Below are 13,902 nucleotides of genomic sequence, written 5' to 3'. Positions count from 1 at the left end.
GCGCACTTAATACCTGCGTTTGTGAGTATAAATGTAATTTTTATTTTTTTTTAATTTTATTGTGGTAAGGTGCTAGGTCGATGCGCCCCTCTCGTTATTTTGTCTGCACTAAGTGCATGACTTAAGACCCTTACTCCATCTTAACGGATCCCTCCATTCACCATCAACTAGTGCTTTTATCTGTAGCCTTAAGCCTCTGTGTGAATGGCTTGGCAGGTAAACATTTTCATGGCTCATATCTGTCCATATGCATATCCATTTTTGCCTATCTATACACAGGATTTTCTGGTTTCAGAGGATATCTGAAATGCTTGCTTGCACATTTCCCTATTTTTCTCATTAACGTTATCTGTGTTTGACAGTGGGAGATGGGCATTACCAATTTGTCGCCCTTCCCATTTGCCCTTTCCATGACCCCTAGGTTTTTACTACAGTGCTTGCCAGGTCTTGGCTCTACCCCATTCTCAGGACATACCCTTTGTGGGTTACCTGGGCAATCTTTTGCGACTAGATCAGCCCTCTGTACCCAGGCAGCCAATGTCCAGTTTACATTGCAGTCTCTGCAGGGATTAGGTTGTATCCTTAACTTTAGGAAGTCATTGCTGGAACTGACACACTGATCAGTGTGCCTGACACTGGATACAGCCCTGTACATTAACTTCTTTCCCTGGGCCAAACTTCTGTCCTTGTATTATGGGCCCTTTGTCCTTGGACTTGGATCTTCTAGCATCTACATATAGCAACAACTTGACAGGTTTGTCTCCAAGTCTAGGGGCCCTTGGGTTTTTACAGTGAAAACCCTGGTGACTGTGAAACCAGTTCACCTAATCTACACTTTTCTATCTCTTCAGCTTCTCCATTGTCTGATTTGCAAGCATTCTGATTCTCATGGCACCAAACTGGACAGGAAGACGTGCTGCCGAGACATACTCGTGGTCCCTTTGGGATGATCTGCACCTTCTGTCCCAAGGATTTGTTTCCCATACTGCTTCTCAGTCACTGGCTTTAAAGAAATCGCTGTTGAAGCTTAAGTCCTAAGGGATAGGGGCTGATCAGGTTTGATCACCCCTACCTTCATGTAGACTAAGAAGATGACAGTTTATCATCGCACCTGGAAAGCCTATTTTGCATGTTCCAAGACCAGTAAGTCTCATCCTAGAAAATATACCATGGAACGCACCCTCTCCTTTCTCCAGTCTTGTCCAGACAAGCATCTGGCCTTAAAGCGAAAGTAAACCATCCGTAAAACCAGTTTCATTTACAGCATGTGCCGGAAATGTAACACTCCATTGGTTGTGCTCTCAACCAAACTGTCAAACATCCAATGGCTGATGTCAGCTGCAGTGTTCGGGCCCCACCCACTTGAACTGTCAGCTAGGCAGAAGACAGGAGAGAGGAGGCAACTGATCACAGTAAGATGCTGTGTTATCAGTACAGATAAGCATATTTATGATTTAACAGACACAGGGGAACTTATTGTTTTAATACAAAGGGGATAGGAGCATTTTATAGAAGTGGGTTAACAACCCATTTAAGTATCGGTGGGAAAGTATTGGCCTTGGCCATTTGTTTCAAAGCTGTTGGCCTCTTATTCCTGAGTTAAGATATTTGTGCTGGGTTTTGAGAAAATTATTGCCCCTTGTACATTCTCCTGTGACTCTGTGGGATCATAAATTGTTTTTTTTTCAGTTCTTCGAGGGCTGCCTATTAAACCTCTTAGGGATATTCCCTTATCGGACCTTACTTGCAAGGTGGCATTGCTTGTTGCTCTCACCTCTGCAAGGAGGCCTTTCATTAGTGGCCTCATAAAAGAAAAAACCTTTCCTAGTGTTATACTACACAGGGACAAGATTGTCTTGAAGCCTAAAACTTCCTTTTACTCTAATATTGTTTCCAATTTCCACCTCCATTGTCCTGCTCTAAAACATCCCAGGGAAATTTCTCTCCATGGTCTTGTAACATGCTGTCAGTCTATCTTTCAGCTACAGCCTTTTACATCCTTAGGATTTTGCTCAGGATGTTCCCTGCTTATGTCTTCCCCATTGCTAGATGTATTAGACAAGTCATCATTCCAAGTCTGTGATCTAAAGCAGGGGTCCCAAACCCTGGACCTATACCGGTCCCAGTTCATGGCCTGTTGGTGACCAGCTTGTGGCTGCCACAAAACCGGTCCCTGGTGTAAAAAAGGTTGGGGACCACTGGTCTAAAGGATGGGGTTTCTCTCTTCCATATTAAGGTGTACGCTACCAGATCTTGGGCTTTTCAGCATCAGGCATCCGTTTCTCGGTGCTCACAGGTAAGAGTCTCCAAATAAAGTTGGGATTACTCCTACGATCTCCAGATAGCAGGGGGTATAAAGCAATGAGCCCTGGATATTATGATACTCCTCTCACTTTTAATAATTTCTCCACGGTCTCATTAGGGGGAAAATGTAACCTCCATAGTGTAGTAATTTAAGTTTATTAGGGTGATAGAATTACACTTACATCATATCAAATAAGCCCAAGCATCGAATAGGAAATCAAGAACGCCAGTTTGCATTCGACCTGCGTTACATAGACTAGATGCATGCCGGAAGTCTAACCCACTGTGCGTCTACTGTCCTCAGGGGTCCCCTGTATTGTATTTTAATAAAGCTTGAATAAAAGTAGGTACATAGCTATAACATAAATTAGAAAAAAGACTGGCCACACATGGGAGGAGCCAGCATCCTCATGCTGGAAGTGGCAGCCATTGCTGTAAGTCTGGCCAGTCAGTTCTTTTTTTTATCATTTATGCCGTAGCTATGTACCCACTTTTATTCAGGCTTTAACAAAATATTACACAATATTAGCACGTGCAATTGCTTTCCTAAAGCATTCCTCCATCCAACTGACAAAAGGAGCTGGTAAGATCACCACTCTTTAGGAGATTATTGGGGCTTACTTTCATTTGGGTTTTGGTGAGTATATATGTTGGAGGTTCATGGACATTGATTTTGTCTACACAACAGCGGGTGGAATGTAATGGCCGTTTAAGGATGTTTAATTATGCACTCACCAAATAGATGTAAATAAACAGTTTTGAACAACTGAAAGATCATTTATGCACGTGGTGGATACCTATTTTATGTCGAGGACGGTGTTCATGTTCATATTTTGTGACTGTATCACATGGTTTTTGCTGATTAAGAAAAGAAGATTTTATTCCCTTCCTGACCAGAGCACTTTTTACAATTCGGCACTGCGTCGCTTTAACTGACAGTTGCGCAGTTGTTTGACCCTCTACCTAAATGAAATTTGCGTCCTTTTTCCCACAAATAAAGCTTTCTTTTGGTGGTATTTGATAACCTCTGCGTTTTTAATTTTTTTGTGCTATAAGCAAAAACAGAGCGACAATTTTGAAAAAAACTATTTCACTTTTTGCTATAATATCCCCAAAAGTTTTTTAAAAAACAAATTTCTTCATCAGTTTAGGCCAATGTATATCCTACATATTTTTGGTAAAAAAAAATGCAATACGCGTATATTGGTTTGCGCAAAAGTTATAGTGTCTGTTTTATTTTATTTTATTTTTTTTTACTAGTAATGGCGGTGATCTGCAATTTTTAGCGGGTTTGCAACAGACAGATCGGAGACTTTTGACACTTTTTTGAGGACCATTAGCATTTATACAACGATCAGTGCTATAAAAATGCACTGATTAAAGTGTAAATGTCACTGGCAGGGAAGGGATTAACACTAGGGGTGATCAAGGGGTTAAATGTGTGTTCCCTCAGCATGTTCTAACTGGGTGGGGATGGGAGTGACTAGAAGAGCCATATCGTTTTTCCTACTTGGTAGGAACAAACGATATGGCTCCTCTCCTCTGACAGCACAGGGATTTGTGTGTTTACACACATAAATCCCCATGCTGGTGCTTGTGCATGCAATCGCGAGTGGTTGGTGGCGATTGTGCCCACCTTCCATGCGCATGGAGGCGCTCACGCCCTCTGGTGGCCGAAAACATGTAGGACTTACCTATACGGAATTTCGCCTAGGAGAGCCATTGTGCCGCAGTGTATCTGCATGACAGTTGGCAAGTGGTTAATCACTTTAGAGCGCTGCAATTATATGGTTTTGTTTGTTTAGGTAGTTGTACAGTCACTCTTTATGTGCTAGCAGCTGTCCATCTTTTTCTTTTAGCGCTTACTTTCTATTTTTTGGTACTCTAGGTTTTCCTCGATGTTTCACAGCAAGTCGAAACCGAGGATGATACTAGTTGTGTGAAAATTCTAGAACGACAAAGCCTTTTTTTTTTGGTTTGACATATTATGTCATTGTTTTTGATCATGCAAAGTCTTTCATATCTCTACACCTTAAACAAAAATGAAAGTACTGTTCACATACGAGAGAAATTTTGGCGTTTTGTCCCTTTGGAAATTTGTTCGGAAAGTCTGAATTGGATGTCAAAAGTTGTGTACACACTATACAGACTGGCTTCAGAAAAAGAAAATCCACCTTTTGGAGTGGCCCAGACCCAGAATCCCATAGACATGCTGTAGAATAATCTCAAGAGAGCTGTTCACACCAGCCAGCCTAAAAATGTGTCTGAGCTAAAGCAGTTTTCTGAAGAGGAATGGTCAAAAATGCTTCCAATGTTGTGCAGTTCTGATTCAGAGCTACTAAAAGAAAGGGCTTGCCTGGAGTTGTTGCTGCCAAAGGAGGTTCAATCAGCTATTATCTCCAAGGGTTCACTTACATTTATGGGTGTGTTCAAAAAAAGACTTGAGAAATTAGAATTGTGTGTTGGTCTAAGCACGAGGATCAGATCACATTTTATTGCAAAGTACTACAGCAAATCGGGTAAATACAAAGGGGTCACATACTTTTTTTTTTTTTTTAATGTTACTGTAAATCTGCGTATATATTGCGAACAGGTATGCCTAGGAGATTAATACATTCTCCTTAAAGGTACAGAAACATACCAGAATCCCTGACTCCCTCATATCCGCCAAAGGCCCTCAATGCGTTTCTGCGCAGGGTCCAAAAAAGCAAAAAAAAAAGTCAGCTGCTTAGATCAGTTTAAAACTAGAAAACATTTAGTGCAATATGCTGAACAAACTGAAAATAATTTGTGAGTTTAATTTGAATGTAATAAACCTTTGACAAGCGTACAGCAGTCAGTTACAGTATTATTTCTAAGGGTGCTGGCACAAGTACTGTGTGCAGAAAGCGTGCATTTTGGTATGTTTATCTGCCCTAGCTGCATGCCTTTGGAATCTGTGCAGCCTCTGCATGTGCATCCAGACAAAGCCACATATATCCAAATTTTCCACCTGTGCAGGAGTGAGTGCTCAGCCCCAAACACAGGCAGTGTAGTGTGTTCAGGGCCATGCACCTACTCCTGCATGGCTGTCACATTTTGACATATGGCTGTGTCCGTGCATCTGCCTCCATAGACTGCATGCAACTGGGTGTGGCTGCAGATGCCAATACACATAGTATGGGTGCCAGCACTCATCTGAAGGAGGCTAAAAACGGTTTTGGATGGAGTGGGATTTTATTATAACAGGTACGGTAGCACCTTCTTATTATTTTAAATGTTTTAGTACAGGCTCTCCTCACTTAACAACCAGGTTCCAGTCCAGTGACCAGGTTGTTAAAGGTTAAGTTCACCTTTTATAGAAAAATCATCTGTAAGGTGAACTTACACAGGACCCCCTCCTCACCCAGTCCCCATCTCACCCCCCCTCCCACCCCCCTAGTCCAGCTGACCTGCATGGCGGTGATCACCCATTCTGAGCCCCGGTGTAGTCACCTCACAGCTCCGAAATCCCTGGAGCTTAAACTCCTAAACATACACCGTCAGGAGGGATGTTTTAGGATCATTCTAATTGGTCGGCGCTGACGAATCAGAACCCGCTTAGCCCGTCCTCTCAGTATGGAAGAAGAGGAGAGATAGCTGAGAGGATTTCTAAGCGCCAGAGCCGTGAGGAGGCTATACCGGGGTTCAGAACGGGCAATCGCCGCCATGCAGGTCAGCGGGACTGGGGGCAGGGGGTCCTGTGTAAGTTCACCTTACAGATTCTTCTGTAAATGTGAGCTTACACTTTAAACAAATTGGTCGCTAAACAAGGAGCCACAATAGATCAATATTTTAAGCATTCTTGACTACTGTACTGTATTCTGAAAAAAAGTCTAAACACAAAACGCCAACTCAATAATGGTGTTTTCATTTGCATAAGGACAGAGCACAAAAATATAAACAAATTCTGTACTTTACAATGATGTACAGTGTACCGTTCTGGACAGCTGGTCATAAGTCCGAGCGGTCGTTAAACGAGGAGCATCTGTATAGCAAAACGTTCATATATTACAGCAGAGTTTTATAGAACATTCAGTGAAGGTGTGAAGTCAGACAAATGTGTTTTGTAACAGGAAGGCAAACTCGCCATGCCATACAGAATCTGTTTCTAGTACTTGCTTCAGGATATATGAACAGAGAGCTGCTTCAGTCAAGAATACTAGCCTGAATGCATTGCATTACTTGCTTTGTTGTGACAGCCAGCCAGAGGTGTGTTTTTGGGTGACAAGGAACGCTACTGATGTACATGCTGATGCCTGGGACATACAGACCCATGATGTAAAACAAGGGCGTGTTCAGGCTACACTGATTTATACATTGGTGGACATCGTTTGCAGAAGGCCTCTGTGCAACTAAGCCCCCCCCCCTCCATTTAAGGCAGGGGTCTCAAACTGGCGGCCCTCCAGCTGTTGCGAAACTACAAGTCCCATGTGGCATTGCAAAGGCTGACAGTTACAAGCATGACTCCCACAGGCAGAGGCATGATGGGACTTGTAGTTTTGCAACAGCTGGAGGGCCGCCAGTTTGAGACTCCTGATTTAAGGGGTGACAGCTGTCGCCAGAGCTTCGAATGTTCTGTGATCTAGTTCCTTACATTTGCAATGTCTCCAGTGCTACTGATACAGTAATGTATAGAACACATGAAGCGCATTTGTAGTGTGACCATGCACTGATCAAATTTTTTTTTTTTTTCAAATCTTGTATTTATTTATTTATTTGTTTTTTTAAAAAGGGAAAAAACACACGGAATACAGCATCCTTAAACATCAATAAAGAAAGATACAACGGTAAAGGTTGAATTGAATAACTTAACATGACGCAGACAGGGTGTCTAAGTACTCCTGGACCATAGTTTATACCAATCTAAGGTGATTATCATCTCCAGGGTTAATAGATTTAATAAATGCAACCACCCTCATCTTCTGCCAAAACAAAGAAAATATCTTGCTTCTGTAATTCTTCCTTGGGATCCCGGATGGTTCCGTGAATCCCTTCCCATCTTCAAGTGTAATAGAGGAGTAGAGTAGTGTAGGCCCACGGGGAAACCTATAAATCTCCGTGTGCCTAGACATTAACAACAGAATGAAAGAACGTGAGAAGGAAAAGATGAGGGGGGGGGGGGGGGGGGGGAGGTGAGAGTGGGGAGTAGGAATGCAAAGGTGAGGGGGGGTATAGAAGAAGGGTAAGAATGAAAATGAAATGGAAATTAAAGTTGGGGCTCATGGAGGCAGTGTACTCGCACATCTCATGCCATGAGCTCAGAATGTCACGGAGGGCTGCCCTCTGCGTGTCTCACCGAGCCACCGTTAATCTATACTGAGGCTAATCTAGTTGTTGTGTCCCCTTCCATAAGTGCCCTACCTTCATCCGAGAAAATAAACATGTTCCAAATGGACCATGTTTTAGTAAACTGTTCCGTCTAATGGCGGGCCGTTAGAATTTGATCCTCCAGATTTTTAATGTCCTCCACCTTCCTAAGCCACTGGCTTATGGTTGGAGAATGTGTGGATTTCCAGCATAAGGGGATACATGACTTGGCGGCATCGAGTAAGTGACGGAGTAGTGACTTTTTGTATGTCTTACGTGACATGTTGGAGCCATAGAGTAGAAAAAAGACTGGGTCAGCCGTGATTTGGCATTCAGTGCACTTTTGAATTATGGTGTTGTATGGTCTTCCAGAAGTGCTCCAACCTAGGGCACATCCAGAAGATGTGGAAGATCGAACCCCGATCGCCCTGACATCTCCAGCAGCAATCTAAGGTAGAGGGGAAAATCTTTTGTAGTTTTGCTGGGGTATTGTACCATCTAGTAATGATTTTGTAATTAGTTTCCTGTGTCTTTGTGCATATTGAGGATTTATATGTGAAGTGAAGAATATTTTGTTGTTCACGCGTTGTGAAGGTACGTTGCATGTCCCTTTCCCACATCTCTAAACATTTCAGTTTATGGCCATCAGGTGGTATAATCAACAGTTGATAAGTAGCCGATAAGGCGTGTGGCATGACGCCCTCCTCTGAGCAGTAGGTCTCATAAGTGGTTAGGGTTTGATCAGAATTCCTAGGGGGAGGTAGTGATTTGAGGAAATGGCTAAGTTGGAAGGCCCTCCAATAATCCAAACGAAATGGTTCGGATGTGGTCAACCATTTACCGTTCACAAGAAAATGGGAAGCTTGAAAGCAACCCGAGCTTCTCAGGGAGCAAAAAATGGGGCACTGATCAAATTTTGTCTGGTTCCTGATCTAGCCAAATATTACTTTGAGTGGCCTGTCGCCACACAACATCCTTTTTGATTGAGAAAGAAAAAAATGAAAGGAGCTGGGTGGAAAAGCGATGGCCAACAGTGGCTGCAGTTGCTGTTTAAGTATTTTGACAGCCACCTGCTGTCAGAAGACAAGTGCCTTCTATCTGCACAATTGCTTGGTGTAACAAATTGCTTATCTTAAGACTGGTCCTAGCATGGTTGCCGCAGAAACCAGTAAACACTTGGGACCGCCTACTTTGAACAACATTGAAATTAACCTCCAAGGTGCCAAGAAGATAGCAATGTAAAGCAAAGCATGCAGTCCTGTCACTTCAGGGCCTCCCAGCAATGTGATAGGTAGTCGGAAAATGAGATGTGTTATTTATGTCCCTTGAAAGCCCAAAGGTGCTCCTTGGACTTTGGGCCCCTTTCATGCAGCTAAAAAGTCTCATTCATGTGGTATCTCTTACTCGGGCAGAATGTATTTTGGTGTGTAATTCCAATGATGCTGTGTCAGAAATATCTTCTAACTTTGTGCAAAAACATACATTTTCATTTTCTTGATTCTTTTGCTTGTGGCAAAAAATGCTTATCAAAAGACTCTATGCCTTTCTTTAAAATACCTTGGGGTGTCTGTTTTCCAAAATATGGTTATTTTGTGGATTTTTCTATTATCCTGGAAATTTAGGGCCTCAGAAAATGTGACAGGAAATCCCGTAATTAGATGTGTAATTTATGCCCTTTGAAAGCTTCAAAGGTGCAGCTTGGATTTTGAGCATGTGCATGTGGATAGCCAGCAAAAAAAGTCTCAAACAAGGTATCCTTTACTCAGGAAAAGTAGCAGAATGGGGCTTTGTAGTCTTGCTCAACATTTCTAGCATAGAGGAACCCATGAAATAACTTTCCAGTCTCAGGGAACACATGATTCCTACCTACAGTTAACTCTACATTATTAGCATGATGGTCCCCTGGGAAGGATGCTCTTTACATTTTGTGATCATTGGCAAGTACCCTCCCTAAGGCTGGCCATACATTATGTAATCTTCTACTACAACCACATGCTAAAGGAAAGAAAATTGCTTCATTCCCCCATTAACACAGTCAGTGTTGATAGGGGAATCTCTCCTGCTGTGCTATTGTATTCTGCCAGAGTAAGGTTTCACCGCCAACAGAATACAATGATCACTGATGCCAGCGGCAGTGATCGTCCAAAAAAAACAGGCTGACTGTACTGAAGTCAATTGATCGACTTCAGTACAATCAGCATGTCCCATAGATGAATCAAAATTCAACCAGTTCCTGCTGAACCAGCCACATTTCGAACTGGCTATGGTCAGCTTTACAGATAGCTAAAAAGATCATTGGTGCCAGTGGATACCTATAAGGGAGGCAGAAGTTTCATATCGTTTAAGAAAACACTAACCGCCTCTAAAGCTCTAGTTCCCAACACATGGCCCACAGGCTGTTGGACACCATACAGAAAGCAGAGTAACAGCAGGGTGTTGGGCACTGAAATGCTGTGTTTCAGCACTGAAAGAGACTACTATGGGTGGAGTTCTCTCCACCACTGTGCAAATAAAGTCCTGACCTGGGGAGAGATAGAGAGAGCAGGGTGGGAGTGTGTAATGGGTAAGTAATCACCAATGGGAATTCCCTTCACTGCCATGACCACCAATGCCTAAGGGAGGGGGTTAAAGGATAAGTTCACCTTTGGGAACATGTTCACATGTTCCACCTGTTTTTAGGATGGAGCAGGTAACATGTTTGCACTGCTGTAGCCGCTGCCTGACAGTTCACACTGACAGTCTACAGGAAACCTGCATGAAATCAGCGATCTAATCGTGGGTGCAATGCTTTTATAGGCTCCTAAAACGGAGAACTAAATGCACATTTTGGTTACTTGCAAAAATGTGCATTTATTTATTTAGGTTTACACTTTACATAAGTGAACTTATTCTTTAACTTTCACTGTCATGACCACCACTGCAGGGGTTGATAGAGGTTAACACTCACAGCCACCAAAGCGTGGGGAGGAGTTAGATTTTACGGCCATGACCATTATCAATACAGGTGGATATGGGTGTTAACTGTCAATGACATCCAATGTGGGGGGTGGTTTGTTTATATTTCACTGCCATGACCAAAAATGAAGGAGGGGGTGATTAAATATTACTGTCATGAACACCAATGCAGGGGGGGATGAGGAGAATTAACTCAGTGGCACTGACAACCAGTGTAAAGGGGGGGGTACATTTCACTGCCATGACCACCAATGCAGGGGAGGTAGGGGGTTAACTTTAACTGCCACTGACCACCTATGCATGGGGATTAAATTTCCTGGCCACTGTCCAACAATGCAGGAGGGTAAATGTCATGGTCACAGACCACCAATGCAGGGGGGAAGTTAATGGTACTGACACTAGTGCTGAGGGCTATCATTGTGTCAACTGACTTCAATGTTAGGCGTTGTTATTGCACTTACTAACACCAATGGTGGGGGGGGTTATGATTGAATCCATTAAAACAAATGTTGGGGGGGGTTAGGATTGTGTCCATTAAAACAAATGTTGGGGGGTTAGGATTGTGTCCACTGGCACTAATGCTGTGGATTAGGATTGCATTCACCGACAGCACTGCTGGGCGTTGTAGCCACTGTAACCGATGTTGGGGGTTATTTTTTGCACTTAATTACACCAATCTTGGGGTTTATTGTACTCTTACTTGTTCGGTGTGCATTGCAAAACGCTGCTAAAAATGCAGCAGTATCAAGATTTTCAGGATTAGGGTTTGAAAGTGTGTTGCTATTGTGCAATCTCAGGTGCCAGGGCCATCCTTTCAAGTTGAACATCACTGTTCCAAAAGAAAGCTGTTTGAGAAAGGCAGTTAAGTATGCTCATACTGTGTTAAAATGAAAACTTCAAAAAACTCCCCATGCCTCCTAATCTTGGTGTCAAGTTTTCAAAAAGGGGTCATTTTTGTGGTGTGTCCTAGCATTTTAGGGCCTCGAGCTGCAATAGCCAGTTGCTATATCAGGCATTATAACTAAAAAAAAAAAATATATATATATATTCCGGATACTGGATTGAACGTAACCCCAAACACTGGCGACCTGAGATGTGCCATGGTCGCCCGTGAGAGTATGTTTAAAAGAGGGCATACCCTGAGTGTAAATGAATAAAAATGGGGAACGGGTGGGAGGGAACCCAGGGCTGCAATCCGATGAGAGCATGGGTGAAGAGGTGGGGATTATGAAGCCTCACACTTCTCCTCCAAATGCAGGCTAGCCAATGGCCAGCCTTCTAACTTGTAGTCAGAGTCTGGATACTGGATAGAACTTGACCCCACAACCCTGTCGACCTGAGGTGTGCCATGGTCGTCCATGAGAGTATGCTTAAAAGAGGGCAAAAAGAGACACCAACTAGGTATAGTAAGTGACTTTAATGAAACCAACATGATAATAAATAATCCAACAAAATGGTAAAAGCCCGTTTGACCTCCATGTGGGGATCCAGAATATACCTACTGTAGCAAGATGATGGCCAGCGTCCCATGTGCTTAATGACATGGGAAGGGACCCCCTGCTTGGAAGCCGCAGACGCTGCCCCAATCCTGAAAGAGTGCCCTGAGAACTGTCTTGGGTTAAACCCCAACCTACCAATCAAAATCTTGACATGGGAAATGAACTGACTGGAGGAGAGGCCCTGCGAAGGAAAGGGAAGCAACGGGCTATCGAGAGGGGCTGCAGAGAATAAGCACGTGAGCTGATCCAATACCTCCACCGGACACCAGGCAGTGTAGGTTCTGTAGTAGTTGACAAAACCTTGCCCCACCTGACAGTTCTTGTTGTTGGGGAGTTGCAATGAAAAATGATCCGGCAATCTGGTGAGACTACCCTTTCGGAGAACTGGTGCGTGGAGCCCAGCTCGAGAGACCTCCCCAGATCTGAGGAACCCAAAGAAACAGAGGTATACAGCTGCTTTCAGATTGACGTGTTTAGGCCTCAAGTTAGGACCCAACCCAAAGGGTGAGAGTGATAGTAAATCAGCTACCCCCGGAACATCTGCCCGGAAATAGGCAAGCGTGTGACAGCTGGCCTCCCCTGAGTTTTCTGAATACCCTTAAGCATGGCTCTGATGGGGTGAGCCGCAAAAAGTGACGGTGACTCAGGAAAAGAAATGTTGGACACCAGAAAGGTATAGTTTGATAGTGTTGTAGGATAATGACAACAAGCCATGAAAGCCAACATGTACTTGACACCACACCCCCTGTTGCAAGGGAAAAAGCATCAGCAGCCCCTATATAGACCTCACTAATAAACCCCCTGGAAATGGAAATTAAACTTGAGGCCTAACCACGTCATTCTGCGCATGAATGCCATGATCAAGAGAGACCCTGACCTCCCCTTGTTGACAATCTCAGCGGTGGCAATGTTGTCTGTAAAAAAGATGACAGTCTGCCCGGACCACGAGGGTCCTCAGGTGTAAGCTGCGGCCACGATGGGGAAAATCTCAAACTGTGCAGACGTCTGGGAAAATCTCAGAATATCCGACACCTCCGAAGGCTAGGGGCCCGCGAGCCATTGGCCCCCGAAAATGGCTGAGAAACCTACCAATGTGGCGGCATCCGAAAAGACCCTGGGGGAGGCTGTCGTGGGAGAACGAATAAACATGGAAATCCTGTTCCACTCATACAAGAACTGATCCCACATTAGAAGATCAGCCCTGGGGTCGGCCTGCAACCGCACCACTGAGTAAGCGTCTTGGAAGAGTGGAAGGAGAGCCAGGAGTCTGGAGACAAATGACCTGCCCTGAGGAATGATCCTCATGGCAAAATTGAGCATGCCTAAGAGCACACCGGGGACCTGTGAATGATCCCGCGGATCCTAACTTATTTGTCCTGCAGCAAACTAGCCATCATACGGACAGTGTCCAAGGTGATCCCTAGAAAAGTGATCAGTGTGGAAGGCCCATCAATCTTGTGGGTAGCCAAGGGGATGTTCAGATCCCTGAACAACTCGGTGAGAGTGGCGAGATCTCTGGGTAGCTGTGCTGCGCTCTCCAGTAGCAAGAAGTCATCCAAATAATGAATGACCTTGCCACGCCCCAACTGCGAAGATAGAACCCAATTGAGCGCTGAGGCAAATGCGTTAAAAAGCCAAGGGCTGCTGTTGGAGCCGAGCATCAGCTTGGTGGCAAGTAAAACTTCCCGCCATTTAAACCCATGTCACTGCCAGAGAGATGGTTTGATGGGGAGGAGTTTGAAGGCATCTGTGATGTCAGCCTTTGACGACCACGTGCCCCTGCCTAACTGTAAGATATGCTGAATAAACCAATAGG

This window comes from Aquarana catesbeiana, linkage group LG05 (genome assembly GCF_042186555.1).
Source record: "Aquarana catesbeiana isolate 2022-GZ linkage group LG05, ASM4218655v1, whole genome shotgun sequence".
Classification (NCBI taxonomy): domain Eukaryota; kingdom Metazoa; phylum Chordata; class Amphibia; order Anura; family Ranidae; genus Aquarana; species Aquarana catesbeiana.
Note: the sequence above shows the minus strand (reverse complement) of the source record.